Source organism: Euprymna scolopes, chromosome 18 (genome assembly GCF_053919585.1).
Source record: "Euprymna scolopes isolate OS-2025 chromosome 18, ASM5391958v1, whole genome shotgun sequence".
NCBI classification, from domain to species: Eukaryota; Metazoa; Mollusca; class Cephalopoda; order Sepiida; family Sepiolidae; genus Euprymna; species Euprymna scolopes.
Window position 1 is genome coordinate 70,849,745 of NC_136499.1, and position 22,099 is coordinate 70,871,843.

A 22,099-nucleotide genomic window follows, 5' to 3' on the forward strand; every position below is an offset into this window, starting at 1 on the left:
ATGAAAGGTTTTGTTGACAGTGGATTTGAAGGCAACTAAGTTGTAATCAGTAGAAAAGCATTTCCCCGGCAATGTATTCCATAGATAAGTTGAGGTAAAGAGACAAGATCTTGCTGTGCATGTCTTACCAGGAGACACCAAAGACTGGAGCTCGATTATGCACCTTCATGAAAATAACAATATAGAGCGATGAATTGTTTTAATATGAAATAGCGTGATAGGAATTGTCGTAAAACAGACTAATAAAACCAAATAGCATCTATTTCTTTACTTTTTTTTTAATTTCGCAAAATCTCGTTATTGAATAAATATTGAATCAGCTTCAAACATTTGATCATAAAAATTTAGCAGATTTAATCCCCCACCCCGGAAATTAATCTTCAGGAACTGAAAAAAAACATGCTGAAATGTGTTGATTTAATACTTTTTCTAATAAAGAATAGAATCATTTAATATATTTTCACTCTTGAATTTCTTTTGTTTCATTATAAAAGAAAAAAATAAATAAATTAAACAAAAAAAAAAGAAAAATGAAAAAGAAGAAAACGTGTGAAAACATAAATAACCGACTAAAAGATCTGAATTAATTTGGCAACATAAAAAACGTTTTTATTATTTATTTTTTAAAATGAAAACCACGTTCAATAAATGACAGATATTTTTTTTTATAGACTACGGTTATTGATCGTTGCTTGGATTTCAGAATGAGAAAATAGAAACGCTTATAAAAGTGTGGGTAATATCTTTCTTTTAAAACTTCTCTCTGCTTTTAAACACATTTTCCCCTGACTTACACCTCTCCCCCCTCTCTCTCTCTCTTCCTCACCCCCCTCTCTCTCTTTCTTTCACTCATATTCACTAGTACTACCAGATCAGGTTGTCTGAAGATATTGGCTTTCTGGCTTTAATGCACCAAAAATTGATGTTTTTTTTTTCCTTTCCTTTTGCAAAATTCAATCATGTCCTGCAAAGTCAAAAACAAAAACAATTTTCGTATTATTATTCATCGGACTACTGTCCTCATCTTGAGTGTGATTTTCACAACGTTTCATTCGATGTAACCACCGACCTTTTTCAGGTGTATCTTGTCAAACTTGGGAATATTTTTTGTCAAACTTGGAAATTTGGACGGAATTTTGAGCAGAAACCTTTATTTACTTCACAGGGTTAGCGTGCTCGTGTTCTGTTAAGTAAATAAAGGGTTCCGCTTGAAATTCCATCCAAATTCCCAACTTCAACAGAAACATTCCTGAGTTCGACAAGATACACCTGAAGAAGGTCGGAGGTTGCATCGACCAAAACGTTGTGAAAATCGCACTCAAGATGAGAACAGTAGTCCGATGAATCCAAATAATACGAATAACCAATCCTCATCTCAAAAATTCAGAAACGTCAAAAGAACAATTTTTCTCTACAAAACTAAGCTAAACGCTATGAGTAGATATTTATTTAAAGATATAAAAAAGGCATAAAAACATTTTTTCCCAAAATTACTGAGTTCAACATTAAATAACCCGAAATGGGTTGATATGCCATAAAAGGAAACAATCGAAATAAATGCCATGAAATAATATTTAAAGATATAAAAAAGGCATAAAAACATATAAAGGACATGAAGCATGAAACCGTTTTTTTTTTTTTTCTTTTTTTACAAAATTACTGTTTCAGCATGAATTCAAAAAAGAAATACTCCACCCTAAAGAAATTGATGCTTGGTATTTTTTTTTTTTTTCCTTTATGTTATCAGAAATGATAATAATAATTTGTACATGAAAAATAAAATTGTTAATGTAATTCTATGATTTTATATAAATATTTGTGCATATTTTTTCAGTAATTTTTTTTTAATAAAAAATGTTCACTAGCATCTATTTAATATTCTTCTTGTTCCTTAGTTAGTCAAAAAGGTCAAATACAATTTTCGAAGGTCAAACTGTTTCAAAAGATGCCAAATTCGCAAAATTTGTTGCACAATATTACTGTCTGAGTATTTATTAGTTTATCTCATTTGAGTCAGTTCTATACTAAAAATCAGAGGCTGCCCAGCTCTATGGACTTGAGGTCAGCTTAAAAAAGACAGAAGTCCTCCACCAGCCAGCTCCCCGGGTAGAGTACCGCCTTCCTTACATCACCATTGGCGAGATTAAGCTGAAGACCGTTCACCAGTTTACCTACCTGGGGTGTACCATCACATCAGATGTTAAACTCGAAAGGGAAATAGACAACAGACTGGCCAAGGCAAACAGCGCTTTTGGTAGATTGTACAACAAAGTCTGGAAAAACAGACACTTAAAAAATTGCACAAAAATCAGTGTGTACAGAGCCGTAGTACTCTCCATCCTCTTGTACGGCTCTGAGTCATGGAAAATTTACTGTCATCAATTACGACTTTTTGAGCGTTTCTATCAGTACTGTCTCCGTGCCATTCTAAACATCCACTGGAGTGACTATGTCACCAATATTGAGGTCATCGAGCAGATGGAAATCACCAGCATTGAGGCCATGCTACTGAAGTCATAGCTATGCTGGTTTGGGCACATCTCCAGAAAGGAGGATCATCGCCTGCCCAAAATAGTCCTAAATGGCGAACTCTCTACTGACTGTTGTGACAGAGGGGCACCGAAGAAAAGATATAAAGACTTTCTGAAGAAGTCCCTCAGTGACTGCTACATTGACCACTTCCAGTGGTCTGCCCTTGCTGCTTACTGTGATACCTGGCGACGTACTGTCCACCAGGCTGTCACCTCCTTTGAGATCTCCCGCACAGAGAATCTGCGGGAGAAGCGCTGCAGGAGAAAGATTCGGGAAGCCTCAGCAGCCACACCTGACGCGACTTTTGACTGCAACCGCTGTGGCTAAACCTGCTTGTCCCACGTTGGGTTTGTCAGCCACAAGCGTGCCTGCAGTTGATGTGGACAACCCCCTTCATAGAATCTTCGTTTGTGAAGTACAACCAGGAAGAATACTGAAAATACAATGAATGCTATTTTCATAGAAATGCTAATAAACTCATATTTGCTGTGTGTTACTGGCTTTTCAAAATAATTAATTTTTTTGCACTATTCAGAAACAATTTGTTGATTAAATATATTCCTCATTCTGTGGTATTTAATAATATAACAAATATTAACTAACAAGTGATTGAGTAGTATGCTACTATTGACTTTGATACCAGTGATTTTCAACCAGTGAGTTTTGAGGGAAAATGGTCCACTTGTTTATTAAGGAATCATTTCAAGATTATGGTAGATTTAATTTTGTAATTAAAGTGTTTTTTGCATTTTACACTATTGCATTTTTCATTCCAATAAATAAGCGATTAATTCTCCATTACCTGCCCCCCATTCTCCCCATGTCATCATCACAGATAGTGCAGCTGAATGCAAGCCTCTTTTTTTTGTGTACTCTTGCAGAGTGGGGGAGAATTATGCCCAAAATTGTTGTCGCATAGCCTATCATCATCATTGTCATTTTCAGGCAGTTTATCATTGTCTTCGTCATTGGTGGTTTCCGAGCTACTAGTATTGGAAGTATCATCTATTGATACTGACCACTAGTGGTATTAAATGGTATGCGAGCTCCTGGACAAGGGTGCAAATTCTTTATATGAGAAGGGTATCCATTAATTATCACAAAGTGTGGATTGTTGATTCCAGTCACTTGACCTATCCTGGACTTGCTCATACACCTGCTCTGAGGAATTCTGACCTAAACAGCATCTCCCACTTGATACCGTTACCGGGCATCTTGCATGTCAGGGATGACTGTGGCGTCAATACCTCATATACGGACGTCATAGGTGTATATGCCATTGGACGACGTCATGGATGTTGAAACACTGTCTTGGCATGATGTTATAAGAGTAGACCGTCTCTGGTATGGAACATTATTTCCTATCTGCAATGGTTTTCACACTTCTGTGACTTCTCTCAACCACACTATTTCCTCCTGGTTTATAGGCACACCGTAATCAGAGCAGCACACCTCAGTCTTATAGGAACTGTTGAAAGTCTTGGCTGGTAAATTATCTTTTATTATATCGACTGGTGAGACTTGTTTGTAAAATATGAGTAGCAGCTCGTGTACGATTTGGTGAATTTTGCCGACATAGAAACCTTGCTCTTTCCTTCCATGATTCTGTCACCCGACAATAAACAGAGGTGCCGTTACTTATGCAAGTCACGTTCAGCATTACCTTGACCACAAAGTGGTCACACAATTTTATTTGTATTGAAATATACACGCACACAAAACCTCCATTATAGTAAGGATATTTGTACATGTATATACAGTTATCCGGTTGATGTTGGGATGAAACAAAATGTTTAATTCCGTTCTTAATCCTTATCTTTTGCCATTATTTATATACAACCCCTATCAGTTTCTTCCAAACTGCCAATGCAAATAATCAGAAGATCTCTAGGGGAAAACCAGCTCTTAAATCCTCTTTGATTTAAGAAGCCTCAAAGGCAATCTGACTCACTTGGCAAACGCATCTCAACAGACAAGGCAGACATAACAAAAATAAATGGCAAATTCGGACATGAAAAATTAAATGCGCTAAAATAACAGCTTCATTAAACGAATTGATATAAAATAAATGATGTAAGGTAAATTTACAAAATATGAGAAAGATAAGTTGAAATAAATACTGGAGTTGGGACGATTAATTTAAATCAAGAATTAGAAAAATCTGCAGTATCGGAATCGGTATCAGAATCGGGAAAATTTGAGCCTAATTTCTGATTCTAAAAACGATGCTTTGAATTATTTTCTTAACCTTAATTTTCCATTGACAATGACAAAACGATAAATATTTAATGATTCAAACTATGAGTAAGACTAAAATCTGTATATTATTCCTACAAGTGTATTTTTAAGTTTGTGAAAATATATGCACATATTCCATGAGTTTTACAGTAATCCTTAAAAAAAAAAATACACGATAGCTAAATATTTAGAGGTTTGAAAATAATCGGAATCTGGAATTTAGGACAGCATCTATAATTGTATTGGAATTGGGGAAAATATAGGAATCGTTTAATCGCTAATAAGTACATAATGCAAAGATACACAAGACATAAATTAATGATATATGTATGTATTGAAATTATAATGCAAGAAATGTCTTGCAAACAAGTTTCAAATCTTTCTTGGGGTCCATATATGAGATCCATTGCTCTTTCTGCTTCTCATAAAATCGGTTCTCTCTCTCGCTCTGAACATTTTCTCACCCCTGAGGCTATTCTCTCTGTCTACAAATCTACTATCAAACTATGTATGCCGTACTATTGTCATATTTGAGCTGGTTAATCTCTATCCCACTTGAAGGTGATAAAGTGCAGAAACGTATCTGTAATTTGATTGGTCCTCATCCTTTCTTCTTCTCTGCAATTTCTCTCTCACAAACGTGATGTTTTTTTTCTGTAAACACTATTATGGCATATGCTCTTCAAAATTGTTTGCTTTTTTTGTTCCAGTTTGTTTGACATGTTCGTCTAGTGATCTCCAATTTGCTGTTTTAATACTTCATTATAATACGGGTTTCTATTTCAGTAACTTCTTTCCAAGAACTGCTGTGTTGAGGTACTCTCCTTCTGCTGACTGTTTTCTTTTCAAGACTAAGGTCAATAAGTATCTCCTGTCTTGTTTTGATGATTACATTTCTTTCTTAATTCCTTGCATCAAGTGGCTTCCTGCCGTGTCTAGAGTGATTTCCATGCAAAAGTATGTTTGTAGCTTATTTAAAAGACCAACTTATCTGATACTGTTATGACACCTTGGCACTATTTAAATATGATAGCATGCTGTTTGTTCAAGTATGGCAGCATTTATTTCCGAATAAAAACATTTTCAAAAGAGCATGAGAACTGTCTTTCACCTTTACTGCACAAAAATGAAGTGCTTAATCAAATGAGACTATTTTAGAAGACAAGGGCGGTAATTAATTAATACAATAGGCAAGAAGAAATAATCTGTTAAGAGACAAGGTAGGTAAGTTATTAATATAACCCAATTTTATAATAATGGGTGTATTTTATAAGACAAGGAAAATAATTTTTATTAACACAATAGACAAAGGGAGATAATCTATTTTAGAAAAATGGTAGGTAACCTACTAATATATTCTTTTTTTATAGACAGTCTTATGCTAAATTCGACTGGTCTAAATATCTGTTTTTTTTTTTTTAATTCAAAATTTGACCTCATGATTTTTAGTGAGTAAAACATGAGGAGAAAACACCCAGAATCATACTAAGCATCTTTTATATTTCAGAATCAACTAGTTTAACATATTTGATGGCTTTGAGTCACCAGAGACGAGTGGGAATATATTTTAGGCAATTTAAAAATTTGACCCTTCCGAGCTTATAAACGAGCCAGAATGATAATGACTGTTTGGGATAACAATATGTGAAATGACAGAGATGTATGTTGTTACAAGTTTTCTATCAGTTTTCTTTCTCCAAGACTGATTAGTTCCTTCCCTCTTATAAAAAAAATTGTAAGTCCAGTCTATCCTAGTAGCTGAAAATAGAACATTTGGATTGATAACTAGCCCAAAAGAAAGTATTTTTTGCGAGGGAACGCAAATCAGACATGCTAAGCCCATGGTTAGCAATGATAACCATACCCCACTGCTACTTCTACAGACGCGCGCAGACGCACACACACACACACACACACACACACACACACACACACACACACACACACACACACACAGTGGTCATTTTGAAATGGAGTTAGGTCAGTTAGCTGCTGATGAATTATCATAGTATACCTGGTCAGAAAACTCCTTAGTTTACTTATGGATGGACATAACTTCATCTATTGATGTAACCACTAGCTTTTTTAAAATGGCTTGATCGATCATTTAGAGGTTTTCCTTTATGGCTCCTTGCTTGGAAACATGGGCAGCATAAGTTTTGGCTGAGCTAACAAGTCAATGTTCACAATATTCAGAATTTAGGTATACAGTTCGTAGTGTCATATTAAATTTTTTTTTTTTTTATATGGGGGTCACCACTTATCAAGGCCCGAAGGCCACTCAGGGATAAGGTTTATTGCATGTACAGTAATCAATGAGATAGTATTGTAGTAATCATTAGTATTGGGGGTTTTGATAGAGTGTCTTACTTAAGGGAGCGGTTTGTCAGGATTTTATTTATGTTGGACTTGAATACGTCCAAGTTGTAGTCAGGTGGGAAACAGGCAAGCGGCAGAGAGTTCCACTGGAGTGCAGTTCTAAGAAATAATCTTTGCTCATGGAATCTATGTTTGGATTTAGGCACAGATAAAGAGTGGGGAAAATTATTGACAGTAGTTTCAGCCAGACGGGTGTTTCTCGTGAAAGATTTGGGAGTGGAGACGAGGGATTGGAGCTCAGACGAGCACCTGCCATGGAAATAGTGATAAAACAAAGGCAGGCTTGCAACGTCTCTTCTGTAGGAGAGAAGTTGCAGGGAAGAGAAAAGGGCATCCCCCACTAAGCCACAAAGTCTATTTTGTACTCTGTCAAGGCAGGATAGGCTGTTTTTAGCAGCTCCTGCCAAGATGTGGCAGCAGTACTCCATCCTTGGACGTACTTGGCTTTTATACAGATAGAGAATTGCATCACTAGTGAGATATTTTCTGGAGTGGTAGAAGGATCCCACTATTTTCCCAGCGTCCCTGGCAACAGATTTGATGTACGTGTTCCATTTCAGATCAGGAGTAAAGGTCAAACCCAGAAGCTTGTCAAAACATGGAGCCTCCCCAAGACGAGAGCCATCCATTTCAATTGATGCCCGATAGGGATCAGAGCGTTGATGATGTAAGGATAGAAGCTTGGTTTTGGATGCAGTAAAAGTGACCAGCCACCTCTTCCCCCATTGTACCACGTGCTCAAGATCAAAGGGAGAGAATTAGAGAGAATTTTGTCATTTACACCCTTTGATGTATTGCCATAGATGGTCGTGTCATCAGCATAGATGTCAACGAATGATTTAAGTATGTTTTTTTTTTTTTTTTTTACACAGTGGTCACCACTTATCAAGGCCCGAAAGCCACTCAGGGATAAGGGGTATTGCAAGTACATTACGTTAGTGTGGAGATTTGATGAAGTTTTTACTTAAGGGGGCGATTTATTAGGAATTTGTTAACGTTGGACTTGAACACATCCAAGTTGTAGTCCGGTGGGAAGCAGGCAGACGGAACAGAGTTCCACAGGCGTGCAGTTCTAAGAAAGAAGCTTTGTTCATGGAATCCACATTTTGATTTAGGCACAGATAAAGAGTGGGGAAAATTTTTCACAGTGGATTCGGCTAGACGGGTGTTTTTTGTAAAAGATTGGCGAGGGGGGACCAGAGATTGGAGTTCAGATGAGCACCTGCTATGGAAATAACGACAAAACAAGGAAAGGCTCGCAATGTCTCTTCTGTGGGAGAGAGGTTGCAGGGTAGAGAAAAGGGCATCCCCCACTAAGCCACAAAGTCTATTTTGTACTCTGTCAAGGCAGGATAGGCTGTTTTTAGCAGCTCCTGCCCAGATATGGCAGCAGTATTCCATTATTGGACGTACTTGGCTTTTATATAGATAGAGAATTGCATCAGTAGTGAGATATCTTCTGGAGCGGTAGAAGGATCCCACCATCTTTCCAGCGACCTTGGCAACAGACTTGATGTATGTGTTCCATTTCAGATCAGGAGTAAAGGTCAAACCCAGAAGCTTGTCAAAACACGGGGCCTCTCTCAGACGAGAGCCATCCATCCCAATTGATGCCAGATGGGGATCAGAGCGTTGATGATGTAAGGATAGGAGTTTGGTTTTAGATGCGTTAAAGGTAACCAGCCACGTCTTCCACCACTGAACCACTCCCTCGAGATCAGAGGAGAGAGAATCAGAGAGAACTTTGTCATTTACAGCCTTTGATGTGTTGCCGTAGATGGTCGTGTCATCAGCATAGATGTCAACGAATGATTTAAGTATGTGTTTAGGGAGGTCATTGATGTAGATCAGAAAGAGAGTTGGGCCCAGGATTGAACCCTGAGGGACTCAAGCATTGATACTGCAGGCCTCTGATTTTTGTCCATCTACCACTACTCTTATGAGCCTATCGGAGAGAAATGATTTAATGATTGAGAAAACATTTCCAGTTATACCGTAGCTGGAAATCTTGTGAAGTAGACCCTTATGCCATACCTTGTCGAAGGCTTTACGTATGTCAAGAGCAATTACCCTAGAAAGGAAGCCTTTGTCAAGAGATTCACTAATCCTGTGAGATACAACCGTCAGCACATCTGCGGTAGATCTTGCAGAGCGGAAACCATATTGTGTGTCACTAAGAAGGTTGTTTCTGCTGAGGTGGTTGACTATTTCTCTATTTAATATGGATCCCAGCAACTTACGCATAACACACAGGAGACTTATTGGTCTGTACTGAGAGGGAGATGACTTATCATCTGAATTCTTAAATACAGAGCAAACTGATGAGGTCTTCCAGGGAGTCGGAAAGCACTTCTCCTTAAGGCAGTGCTTAAACAGTTTCGTAAGTATGGGAGCAAGTTCTGGTTGAAGTTTTTTCATCACTATAATTGGGATGCCGTTAGAGCCAGTTGCTTTACTGGAATCAAGGTTCTTGATTAGCTTGGCGACCTCATGCACGGATATTTGTATGTTACCTAGCATGTTCTGTGTTATAGGAGGAAATATGGGGAGTTGATGGCCTTCGTCGCATAGGGTAGAATTAGCTGCAAAGTTCTTTGCAAATAGTTTAGCCTAGTCTGATGCTAACGAGATGACCTCTGGTCCATTGATAATGGTTGGGGTAGAACGCACATTTCTGTTCAGGATCCTATTTGTTATTTGCCAAAATTGGTGGGAACCAAGCCACTGATAAGCTACCTTTGATTTAACAGACTGGGCATATAGCTCTATTGCATTTTTTATTACTCTTTTACAGTGGTTGCTGGCAGTCTTGAAAGCAGCTTTAGTCTCAGTGCATCTATTACGTTGGTAGCTATGAAAAAGTGATTTCTGTGCGCGATAGCAGCTGCACATTCTGGGGAGAACCATGGCTTGCTCTTAGGTCTTTGTTGGAATCTTTTAGATGGTATGAATCGGTCTATGCCTACAATTAACCATTCGGTCAGATCTGATACTAGAGAGGACACTTCCTTTTTAAACATAGAGTGCAGAGTTAAATCAGATATGAATGTACACAAACTATCCCAGTCAGCCATAGAGTATCGGTATACAGTACGGTGGAGGGGTACGTCTCGGGACTTATTACATTTCGTTTTTATCTTAACTGATACAACGGAGTGGTCGGAGGATCCTAGAGGAGAATGAACAGAACATGAACATAGCTCAGGGGAAGTTGAGAGAAAAAGGTCTAGCAGGCTTGCATATTGACCGGGTGTATCGGGCACACGGGTGGGTTCGTGAACAATCTGAGTGAGGTCATAAGCAATGGCAAAATCATGACAAAACCTCCCCTCATCATCTGTCTTATTTGAATGGGTCAGCCATTCCACATTATGGACGTTGAAGTCACCACAGATGTGGATGTTAGCCGAGGGATGTGCAGACAGGATGTGGTCTATTTTCTCAGATATGCTCTTAAAGATAGTAACTCCGCTGTTGTGGGGCCGATAGAGGGCAAATATAAATGCAGTGGTGTTAGCAAGTGCAACTCGGAAGCACATATAGGGTAAGTTAGGATCTTCTCTGGAGATATCCCTGCCACACGGGAAGCCATCTTTAATGTAGGCACATATTCCATGCCCATGGCGATCTTGGGGGTCAGATTTAGATGTTAAATTAGAGTAGCCGTTAATTATGAACTCATCTAGGGAAGTGGTCGGCCCTATTCCAGTTTAGCTTAGAAATAATATGTTTGGTTTCGTCTCCTGTAATTGGGTTTCAACCTCTGGAAGGTTGGAACGTAGACCCCTGATTTTGGAGAAGGAGACCTGGTAGTAGGGGTCTATGTTGGAAGATGGCTTCTAGGTTTATTCGAGTTTTTTTTCTGGAGATAATTCGTGTTGAGGTTTTGGGATTTGTGGAAAAAGGTCGGCATATTTGGTTAGACCAGTACAGAAAAGGAAAGTAAGAGAGAAAAAGACAGGAAATTTTTTTTTTTATAGCACACGAAAAGGTAAAGCCGTAACAATTACCCACTAGTATGGCATCGAGAGGCCCCACCAGAGACTCTTGCATGGTCCAGATCCACTCACCAAATGGCAGTACAGCAGTCCCAGTACTTTGCGCTTGCTGATAGGACAGCCTCCTTAGTGGTTAATCCAAGGTTCGGGTCCCTGACTATCAGGCGAATAACGTCAGCCCAGACAAAACGTTTACCTCCAGCACCCTTACTAGTGACATGGCCACAAGGATAGACATAGAGACAGAAAAATTTCCGACATCTCAGACTACTGTTCACCAAGTACTACCAGCCTGTGTTTTGGGAGATCATTGATGTAGATCAGAAAGAGAGTTGGGCCCAGGATGGACCCCTGAGGGACTCCAGCATTAATACTGTGGGCCTCTGATTTCTGCCCATCAGCCACTACTCTTATGAACCTATCAGAGAGAAATGATGTAATGATTGAGAAAACATTTCCAGTAATACGGTAGCTGGAAATCTTGTGAAGTAGGCCCTTATGCCCTACCTTATCGAAGGCCTTCGATATGTCAAGAGCAATTTCCCTGGAAAGGAAACTTTTGTTAAGAGATTCACTAATCCTATGTGGTATAACCGTTAACACATCTGTGGTAGATCTTGCAGAATGGAAACCATATTGTGTGTCACTAAGAAGGTTGTGTCTGTTGAGGTGGTTGACTACTTCTTTATTTAATATGGATTCCAACAACTTACTCATGACACAGAGGAGACTTATTGGTCTGTACTGAGAGGGAGATGACTTTTCACCTGAATTCTTAAATACAGGGCATACTGATGAGGTTTTCCAGGGTGTTGGGAAGCACTTCTCCTTAAGGCAACGCTTAAACAGTTTTGTAAGTATGGGGGCAAGTTCTGGTTGGAGCTTTTTCAGCACTATAATTGGAATGCCATCAGGACCAGTTGCTTTACTGGAATCAAGGTTTTTGATTTTATTTGTATGTTACCTAGCGTGTTCTGTGTTATAGGAGGAAATACAGGGAGTTGATGGTCATTGTCGCATAGGGTAGAATTAGCTGCAAAGTTCTTGGCAAATAGTCTGGCCTTGTCTGATGCTGACAAGATGACATCTCAGGTCCATTGATGATAGTTGGGATAGAATGCACGCTTCTGTTCAAGATCCTTTTTGCTATTTGCCAGAACTGGTGGGAACCAAGCCGCTGCTCAGCTACTTTGGATTTAATGGACTGAGCATATAGCTCTCTTGCATGTTTAATCACTCTTTTACAGTGGTTGCTGGCAGTCCTGAAAACAGCTTTAGTCTCAGTACATCTATTACGTTGGTACCTATGGAAAAAGTGATTTCTGTGCGCGATGGCAGCAGCACATTCAGGGGAGAACCATGGCTGGCTGTTAGGTTTTTGTTAGAATTTTTTAGATGTTATGAATCGGTCTATGCCTACAATTAACCATTCGGTCAGGTCTGATACTATAGAGGACACATCCTTTTTAAACATGGAATGCAGAGGTAGGTCAGATATGAATGTACGGAAACTATTCCAGTCAGCCATAGAGTATCGATATACAGTACGGTGGAGAGGTACTTCTGAAGACATTTCATTTTTATCTTAACTGATACAACGGAGTGGTCAGAGGATCCCAGAGGAGAATAAACGGAACATGAACACAGCTCAGGGGAAGTTGTCTAGAAGGCTTGAATATTGACCGGGTGTATTGGGCACACAGGTGGGTTCGTGAACAATCTGAGTGAGGTCATAGGCAATGGCAAAACCTCCCCTCATCATCGGTTTTATTTGAATGGGTAAGCCATTCCACATTGTGGACATTGAAGTCACCGCAAATGTGAATGTTAGTCGAGGGATGTGCAGACAGGATGTGGTCAATTTTCTCAGATATGCTCTTAAAGATAGTAACCCCACTGTTGTGAGGACGATAGAGGGCAAATATAAATGCAGTGGTGTAAGGTAGTGCAACCCCATAAGCACATATAAGGTAAATTAGGGTCTTCTCTGGAGATATCCCTTCCACATGGAAAGCCATCTTTGATGTAGGCACATATTCCATGCCCATGGCGATCTTGGGGGTCAGATTTAGATGTTAAGTTGGAGTATCCTTTAATTATGAATTCATCTAGAGAAGTGGTTGACCCTATGCCAGTTTCACTTAGAAAGAATATGTCCGGTTTCATCTCCTGTAAGTGTGTTTCAACCTCTGGAAGGTTGGAACGTAGACCCCTGATGTTGGAGAAGGAGACCTGGTAGTAGGGGTCTACGTTGGAAGATGGGGTTCTAGGTTTATTTGTGTTTCTTTTTTGGAGATTTGTCATGATTGTTGAGGTTTTGGGATTTGCGGAGCAGGTCGGTAGACTTGGTTGAAGCAGTACAGAGAGGGAAAATAAGAGAAAAAGACCTGAAAAGAATGATGGAAATCCGGTTTATAAGAAAGTTGGGACGCACCATTATGCTGGACAAGTTCCTTATCTGAGTATTGATTGATTGTTAGTCCATTCGTGGATAATCTGTTATAAAATTTTTGCTTGAATTGAACAACTATCGTAACACTTTATACTGGTAAGGATAATTTTATTCTACAGCATTAAATAAAGATTCCCTGAATTTATACTTTTTATTTAAATTTATACATTTTATTTAAATTTATACTTTTTATTTACATTCATACTTTTTATTTAAATTTATACATTTTATTTAAATTTATACATTTTATTCAAATTTATACTTTTTATTTAAATTTATACATTTTATTTAAACTTATACTTTTTATTAAAATTCATACATTTTATTTAAATTTATACATTTTATTTAAATTTATACTTTTTATTTAAATTTATACATTTTATTTAAATTTATACATTTTATTAAAATTTGTACTTTTTATTTAAATTTATACTTTTTATTTAAATTTTTACTTTTTATTTAAATTTATACATTTTATTTAAATTCATACTTTTTATTTAAATTTATACATTTTATTTAAATTTATACTTTTTATTTAAATTCAGACTTTTTATTTAAATTTATACTTTTATTTAAATTTACACTTTTTATTTAAATTTATACTTTTTATTTAAAGTTATACATTTTATTTAAATTTATACTTTTTATTTAAATTCATACATTTTATTTAAATTTATACTTTTTATTTAAATTTATACTTTTTATTTAAATTTATAATTTTTATTTAAATTTATACTTTTTATTTAAATTTATACTTTTTATTTAAATTTATACATTTTATTTAAATTTATATTTTTTATTAAAATTTATACTTTTTATTTAAATTTATACTTTTTATTAAAATTTATACTTTTTATTTAAATTTATACTTTTTATTTAGACCCTTTAAGTTTAAGTCTTAATTTTGAGACATTTTTTTTAAATCAAAATATGTAATGGATGTTGATTACCACTTGAATAAGGATTCTAAAGATAAGGTTTCGTTTGTATCATATCGTAATTTTAATCTTCATAAGGGCACATAAAAGTGGTGCAAACTGTCCTGTTCGTGGAATTAATTTTACCCATTTTGAGATGAGTATTAATTTAGTGTATATATATATATATATATATATATATATATATATATATATATATATATATATATATATATATATATATATACTAATTTGTAGCATTCCGATTTATACTGGGTTAATATAATTCAGTAATTGTTCATATACTTATATTGCTTATATACAATGAAGTACACTTTTTGTTGCTATTGACCCATTTCTTGAAGTCTCGGTTTTTGTGAAAACAGTATATATATATATATATGCGGGAGGTTGAAAGGGCCAAAAGAACAAACTAAGTACAGGAATAAATTATCAAAAACGAGAACGATGTTTAATTTGTTTTTCACACACACACACACACACACACACACACACACACACACACACACACACACACACATATATATATCAATTCAAAATGGCGTAATGGAAACATTATAAGGTATTTACAGCTTCTCTTCCAATTTTCGGATTTTAATCATGTCAAAACACACTTTATTTCCTTTTGACGGACTGATTGTTGCTATTTCTTCTGACGAGTTAAGGGCAAAATAGATCCACAAGTTGATATAATAATTAAGTGAATCATTTTGCGCTACTATCAAGAATTGTAAATGTCAACTGAATTAAAGGAATAAATTATAAGATGGTCAACATCATGAACTTTGGAATATGGACTTTTGTCATTCATTTACTATATATATATATATATATTTTGTGCACATGTCAAGCGAAATGAATAAATGGAAATGAGTTATTCTAATTCTAATTGAAGCTCTAATATTCTCGGAAGTTCCAACAAAAGAAAGATATTCTAATTTCTTTGCATTAATGATTTGAAACTCGAAGAATTCATTTTCTCATCATGAACATTTTTTTCTCTCATTATAGAAATCGTTAAAATTAGATTCGCAATCCAATTAAATTGTTCGTTTTTAATATAAATGTTGATTTTCTGATGTCCAAGATTTAGTAAATAACATTTTGGAGATTTCAACTCAGATAGCGGATAGAAATCGATTTGTCTTGAAAAAAAAAACAACTTAATTATAAATTATTCTTCGAAATTCAAAAGAACTAAAAATAAGGTTTTAATTTAATGTGAAAAACAAACACACACACACACACACACATATAGATATCTAGATATATATAAGAGTTTGAATAGCTGGTGTAAGCCATAACACCGGACGGGTATAGCAAGTTGGGATAGACATTGAAAAATATGCTGAAAGCCTAAAATTTAAGCCTTTTGTCAACTACAACTATGAACAACTGTTCATTAAGACTATATACTTGATTAAGTAGCTAAAATCACTCAGCTACTTTAAACAAATATATCTATTTCTAGGATGTCTGTATATATATAACTTAAAAAACTATTCATTATAGTGTCTGTTGGATGTATCGGGATTTAAATGATCTGACCATGCCATGTCTGGAGTAGAAATCTGCTTATAATTTAGTTTTTATCCCAGACTCGGCCAGATCACCAGTACATCAAGATATAACGTTACTAGGCCGGAAATCTGTCAATTGTTTTTTTTTTAAGTTATGAATAAAAATGTCTTTCCTTCATAATTGCAGTAGTTGCATTCCTTGTAACATGTATCTTGAAAAAGCCTTAATGCATTTTTCTCTTGGGCGAAATATCGATCAGTACACATTGTTTCCGTGTTGACTTCAATGTGTTTTTGCGGTATTCATTAATTCCATTTTATTCTGCCATACATTCTGTCGAATTTTATACCCACATATTACACACACACACACACACACACACACATGGTGATACTTCGCAGTATTGATGATTCCTGCATCTTTTGCTTTCATCAAATAATCATCTTGTATCCTAATCGATTATCCAATTCTCTTTCTCTCCCTCTCTCTCATTTCTTATATCTTTATCATCCCCCCTCTCTTTCTTTCTCTCTCTCTTTCTCTCTCTCTCGCCTCTTATTTCTGTTTTCAGATAAAACTGCTGTTGTTAACAAATTGATGGATCCCGTTGAATTAATGCCTGTCATCCCAAATGCCCACCAAATTAGCCAGTCTTTTGCTTCTCCGAAGTCCACTGACAAGACATTGGCTTGCTGCATGCAGGACAAACTCTTTGTTTGTCTGGTCGGCTACATTACCCATATTTTTATTTTTTTGCAAAGGTCCGCAGTCTTGGTTTCTGCTTCATTTTGCCTTTAGAAATGCAAACCAATAATTTATATACTGTCTTCTGCAGTTGTGTTTCAGATTGCCTGAAATCGCCGGTTGTTACGAAGTTGTCACAATATCCATACTGTCCTTCGACCAAGCCCAGCCGCAGCCGATCATTACATATTTTCTTTTCTGTTTTCTAATATTTTCTCTTTCTCTTCATGCAATACTATTCTTAACCAAACTAGCAGAGATGCTTTTCTTTACTGATCAGATCGATTAGAATATAAATCGCATGCACTGCTATTATGAACCCGATTGTGTGAATGGGAAATGACTTGAGTTGCAAGAGTAATATAACACTAGAATTGGATTAAACCAGTGATGACACACCCGGAATATTTCAAGTCTATTAGAAAGAGCAGTGAGTAATTATTTTTTTATGGAACTCGTTCCAGATAAAGCATGGAGCAATGTAAAGAGGATATATATATATATATATATATATATATATATATATATATATATATATATATATGTGTGTGTGTGTGTGGGTGGGTGTATGTATGTATCTTATTATGATATATGTATCATACATAATATAAATATATCATATAATATATATATATATATATATATATATATATATATATATATATATATATATACATCATATAAATATATACGGCATAATCACGTTAACACACCGGTTCCCGCAAGATCACCGAAGTTAAGCAACATTGAATCTGGTCAGTACTAAATGGGTGACGATCTGGGGCTTCCAGGTGCTGTAGGTGCTCTCCGCTTATCTCAGCATTGTTTCCAGTCGTCCCGCACATCTCCTTGCCACTGCACTCAAACAGTGCCAATTCAGAAGAGGTGTGGTTAGGGGATTGCGCAACCCTTGCCTAACAGTTACATGCACTGCTACCTCAACAGGGGGTATCCTTTGTTTTTCGAGACTGAACAGAGGCATCGATACAACATATCATGATGTAAATATCATTATATACGGCAAAATCGCGTTAACATACTGGTTCTCATCAGATCATCGAAGTAAAGCAATGTTGAGGGGGTTAGTACCAGAGGGGTGACGACCATTTGGGAATTCTATGCGCTGTGTGCTCTCTGCTTATCTCGGCATTTGTTTCCAGTCATCATGTAAATACATTTCACTGGCATTTAACAATATCGACTCAGAATATCAGTGTGGTTGGAGATTGCGCTCCTCCTGACAGAAAAATTTCATATGAGTAGCCATAGTCTGTTAAAGACTGAAGGAGCCTGTTTATAATAATATATGTATATATATATCATATCATAATATATATATATATGTGTGTGTATATATAATGATATATATATCATATTATTGTATATATATATATCATATGACATATATGAAAGTATTTATATCATATGATACATATAAAAAATCATGGTATATGTATATATATATATGTATATATCATAATATATTTATATGTATCATATACTAAGTATCATATATATCATATATATATATATATATATAATAGATATATGTATATATCATATATGATATATATCATAATATATTTGTAATAATATATAGATATATCATATACGAAATATATATGTATATCATGATATATATATAATAATAGATATATATCATATCATGATATATCATGAGAAATATAATGATATACTAGCAAAAGTACCTGTCGTTGACTGGGTTCAAAAACAGCCTACAGAAAATGGACTCTGGTTTATGAAAGTATGATAGGTTATGAAAAGGAAGGGTTGTAAATTTGGGTTGAATTTGGGAGTATCAAAACCAAAGCAAAATATGATGAAAGTAAAAAGAAAATAGATAAACCCCATAATTTATTATACCATACCTGTTCACACTTAAACACTTATCACAATATTCTGTGGATCTGTATTAAAAAACCGTGTTAAACTTTGTGACATATTTCCATTCTGTGGAGGTCAGGTGCGAACGAACACCCCATAATTTTATTATACCATATTTCTTCAAACTGAAACATAATTATCAAAGTATACTTACGCAGATAGTTATGAAAAGTCTTTATTAAAGTTTGTAACTATTTCCATTCTATGGAGGCCAGGCGCGAACGCAGACCCCACAATTTTATTATACCATCCCTATTTAAATTAAAACATACTTATCAAAGTATTATTATGTACATCTATATCAAAAACACTTGTAAGCGTTTTTTTTTTTTAATTTTTAAAATTTTTATTTTCATACTTTGTGGACCAGGCGCGAACGCAGACCCCACAATTTTAATGAACCACCGTTCTGTCAGATCAAACATACCCATTCCTGTGTCTCGATACATCTTCTATCATTATATGTAATCAGTTTTTTAAAATAGTCAACCACATAGGAGCCTATTCGTGACCAGACACACACACACACACACACACACACACACACACACACACACACGCAGACATTCAGCTTTATATTATAAATATATATATCATATCATGATATATATATATATATATATAACATATAGTATATCATGATATATATACATATCATATAATATATCATGATATATATATATATATATATATATATATATATATATATATATATATACACACACTGCATGTAAAATTATTAACGAGATAACATTTTTTTACTAGTTTCAGAAACTTACCGGTAGTTTTGTATCAAAAGCTTCGGAAACGTTTGCAATGCTGAGCTGCGCGTACTGTGAAATTTTTGTACTGTTCCGCGCAATGTAAACAACTTGCCATCGTAATTGCTTAATCCACAATATTTGAGGCGTGTCAAATTATTAACAAGGCAGTTTGTTTCATCAATAAAATGAGTCGTAAAGGTGTTTTGAGTAGTTCTGAAAAGAGTACTATTCAGAACAGCTAGCAAAAGGTAAAACTACCCTCGAAATATCGAAAATGATGGGAAGGTATCATCAACCTGTGAATAACTTTGTCAAGGACTCTACATAGGTACGTAAGAGAGCTAATAAAGGTAAATCTAGAGTTGTTTCACACCGTTCTTTACTCCAAATTAATTGTGAAGTTGTTAGGAACCATAGGCAGACAAGTTGAGAAGTCTTTGACTAAGCCGGATTGAAGAATGTCTCAGAAAGTACTCAATGTCGCCTTCTGAAAGAAGTGGCAAAGTCTGTTAAGCCTCTTACAAAGCCTCCATTAAGGCAACATCATACAAAACCGATTGAAATAGGCAGTGAACAACATGAAAACGGATTTTTTCAAAGTTTTGTTCACAGATGAAGTGCTTGTTACTCTCGATAGCCCAGATGGCTGGAGCAAGGGATGGGTCCTAGATGGACGACATCGTCATCAGTGTTTAAGGCGCCAACAAGGTGATGGTGGGATAATGATTTGGGCTGGGATTATGGGAGGTATTTTAGTTGATCCATGGAGAGTCCCAGAAGGCATGAAAATGACGTCAAATGCTTACGTAGCTTTTCTGAAGGAGCACTTTGAAACATGGCTAAAGAAGCAAAGGTTGATGTTCAGAAGAATCATTAGTTTCATGCAGGATAATGATTCTTTCGCATGCAGCAAAACAAAAGCAAAGAGTATTTGCAACAACTGTGGTCCTCTGGGCTACGGAAGGTGGAGTGGACTACGAATTCACCAGATTTGAACCCAATTGAGAACCTTTGGAGTATCATGAAGCGACGCCTCTATGCAAGTGGATGCCAATTTAAGAGCAAAGATGAGTTGTGGGATACTCTCCAAGAGGTATCGCGAGGAATAACTGTTGATGAAATCAAAAGTTTGACTAATTCTGTGGACCAACGTCTTTTACAAGTCATTCCTAAAAACGGATCGCATATCCCCTACTAATTATGTCAACATAGAAATTGCTATGTAGTTATTGTGTTCTAAGCATTTTTCCTAGTTTATTTAATGTTTGAAAATTATTTCAATAAACAAGTTATGCGTATATTGTGTTTTTTTCTCAACCTCGTTAATAACTTGACACACTGAAAGCAACAGATATTCCTATCTTTTGCCATAGTTTCGCTAATACTGCTTTAAATACTCTTATTTTTTGACTGGGGTAGTTTAATAGTATTGTAAGCACTTTCTCAAAGTTTCATGGAGTTTTATTCACTCGTTCCTTAAATATTTAAAAAAAATGGGAACTCGTTAATAATTTTATATGCAATGTATATATATATGATAGATATATATCTATAACATGGTATGATATGTATATATATCACATAATATATATATGATATATATAATGATATATGTATATATATATACGTGATATATATATACATCATGATATATATATATAATGATTTATGTATATCATATCATGATTTATATATATATATATATATCGTATGATATATATGCTGGTATGTATATCATATCATAGCATCTATATATCATATCATGATATATGTCATATGATATTTCATATACTGATATGTATATATCATATCATGACATATATATCATATCATGATATATATATATGTATATATATCATGATATATATTTCTATATATATTATATGATGATATGAAATATATATATATATATATCACGATAGTGTGTATATATATATATATATATATATATATATATATATATATATATATATATATATTACATGATGTGATACATATAATGATATGATTGTTTTATTTGCAAACCATTTTTTATTTTTGATGGACTAATGTTCAAACGTTCTGTTCGAGTGTGTGACGGAACGTACCAGTTAAGAATCCCAAAAGGAAAACCGTATCATATAAAAAAATATTTAACATGCTGGTCGTGAAATTATTATGGACAAGTAGCACTTTACCCAGATTCTGACTAGTATTGCTGTCATACCCCAACAAGATTTATGGTTGACAAAATACAAGGTAATGAAATGACGAATCAACACGCGTATTATATATATCATTTTATTATGTATCAAAATTCAATAAGAAAATCATTAAAAGCACTTAGGCATGCCTTCCCCTTCAGACTGAGTCTGATTGATAGTATGTCTTTATATGGATTAGTACGGCTTAAAGAATTGGGAGGCGCAGATCCCAATGTAAGACTGCTAAAAGCGGTGTTTGTAATTAGTATATTCCTAAATTTAGTTTTGAGGCTGTTATATGCTATAAAGGTGTTGGTAAATAGAGCTATTCATGAAATATAGATTATTATTGTTATTAAGAGAATGATATTGGTTCTAATCAATGATTATGAGTTAATGATTTTAAACAATCTTAATCGTCGTTCCAATAAATTCACCAACATAA

General features: G+C 35.2%; 1 protein-coding gene across 9 annotated transcripts in view; it reads left to right on the top strand.

The window, feature by feature from the left end:
- LOC145297652 (N-acetylated-alpha-linked acidic dipeptidase 2-like) overlaps nucleotides 1-22,099 on the top strand; it is a 1,311,662-nt gene that overhangs the window by 550,337 nt on the left and 739,226 nt on the right. For 3 of the 9 annotated variants that reach the window (XM_080143816.1, XM_080143817.1, XM_080143815.1), the window contains one exon: nucleotides 672-732. The exons of the other annotated variants lie outside the window; for them this stretch is intronic. The gene's annotated coding sequence lies outside the window, so the exon portion shown is untranslated. The remainder of the gene's footprint in view (nucleotides 1-671; nucleotides 733-22,099) is intronic. 9 annotated transcript variants of the gene reach the window in all.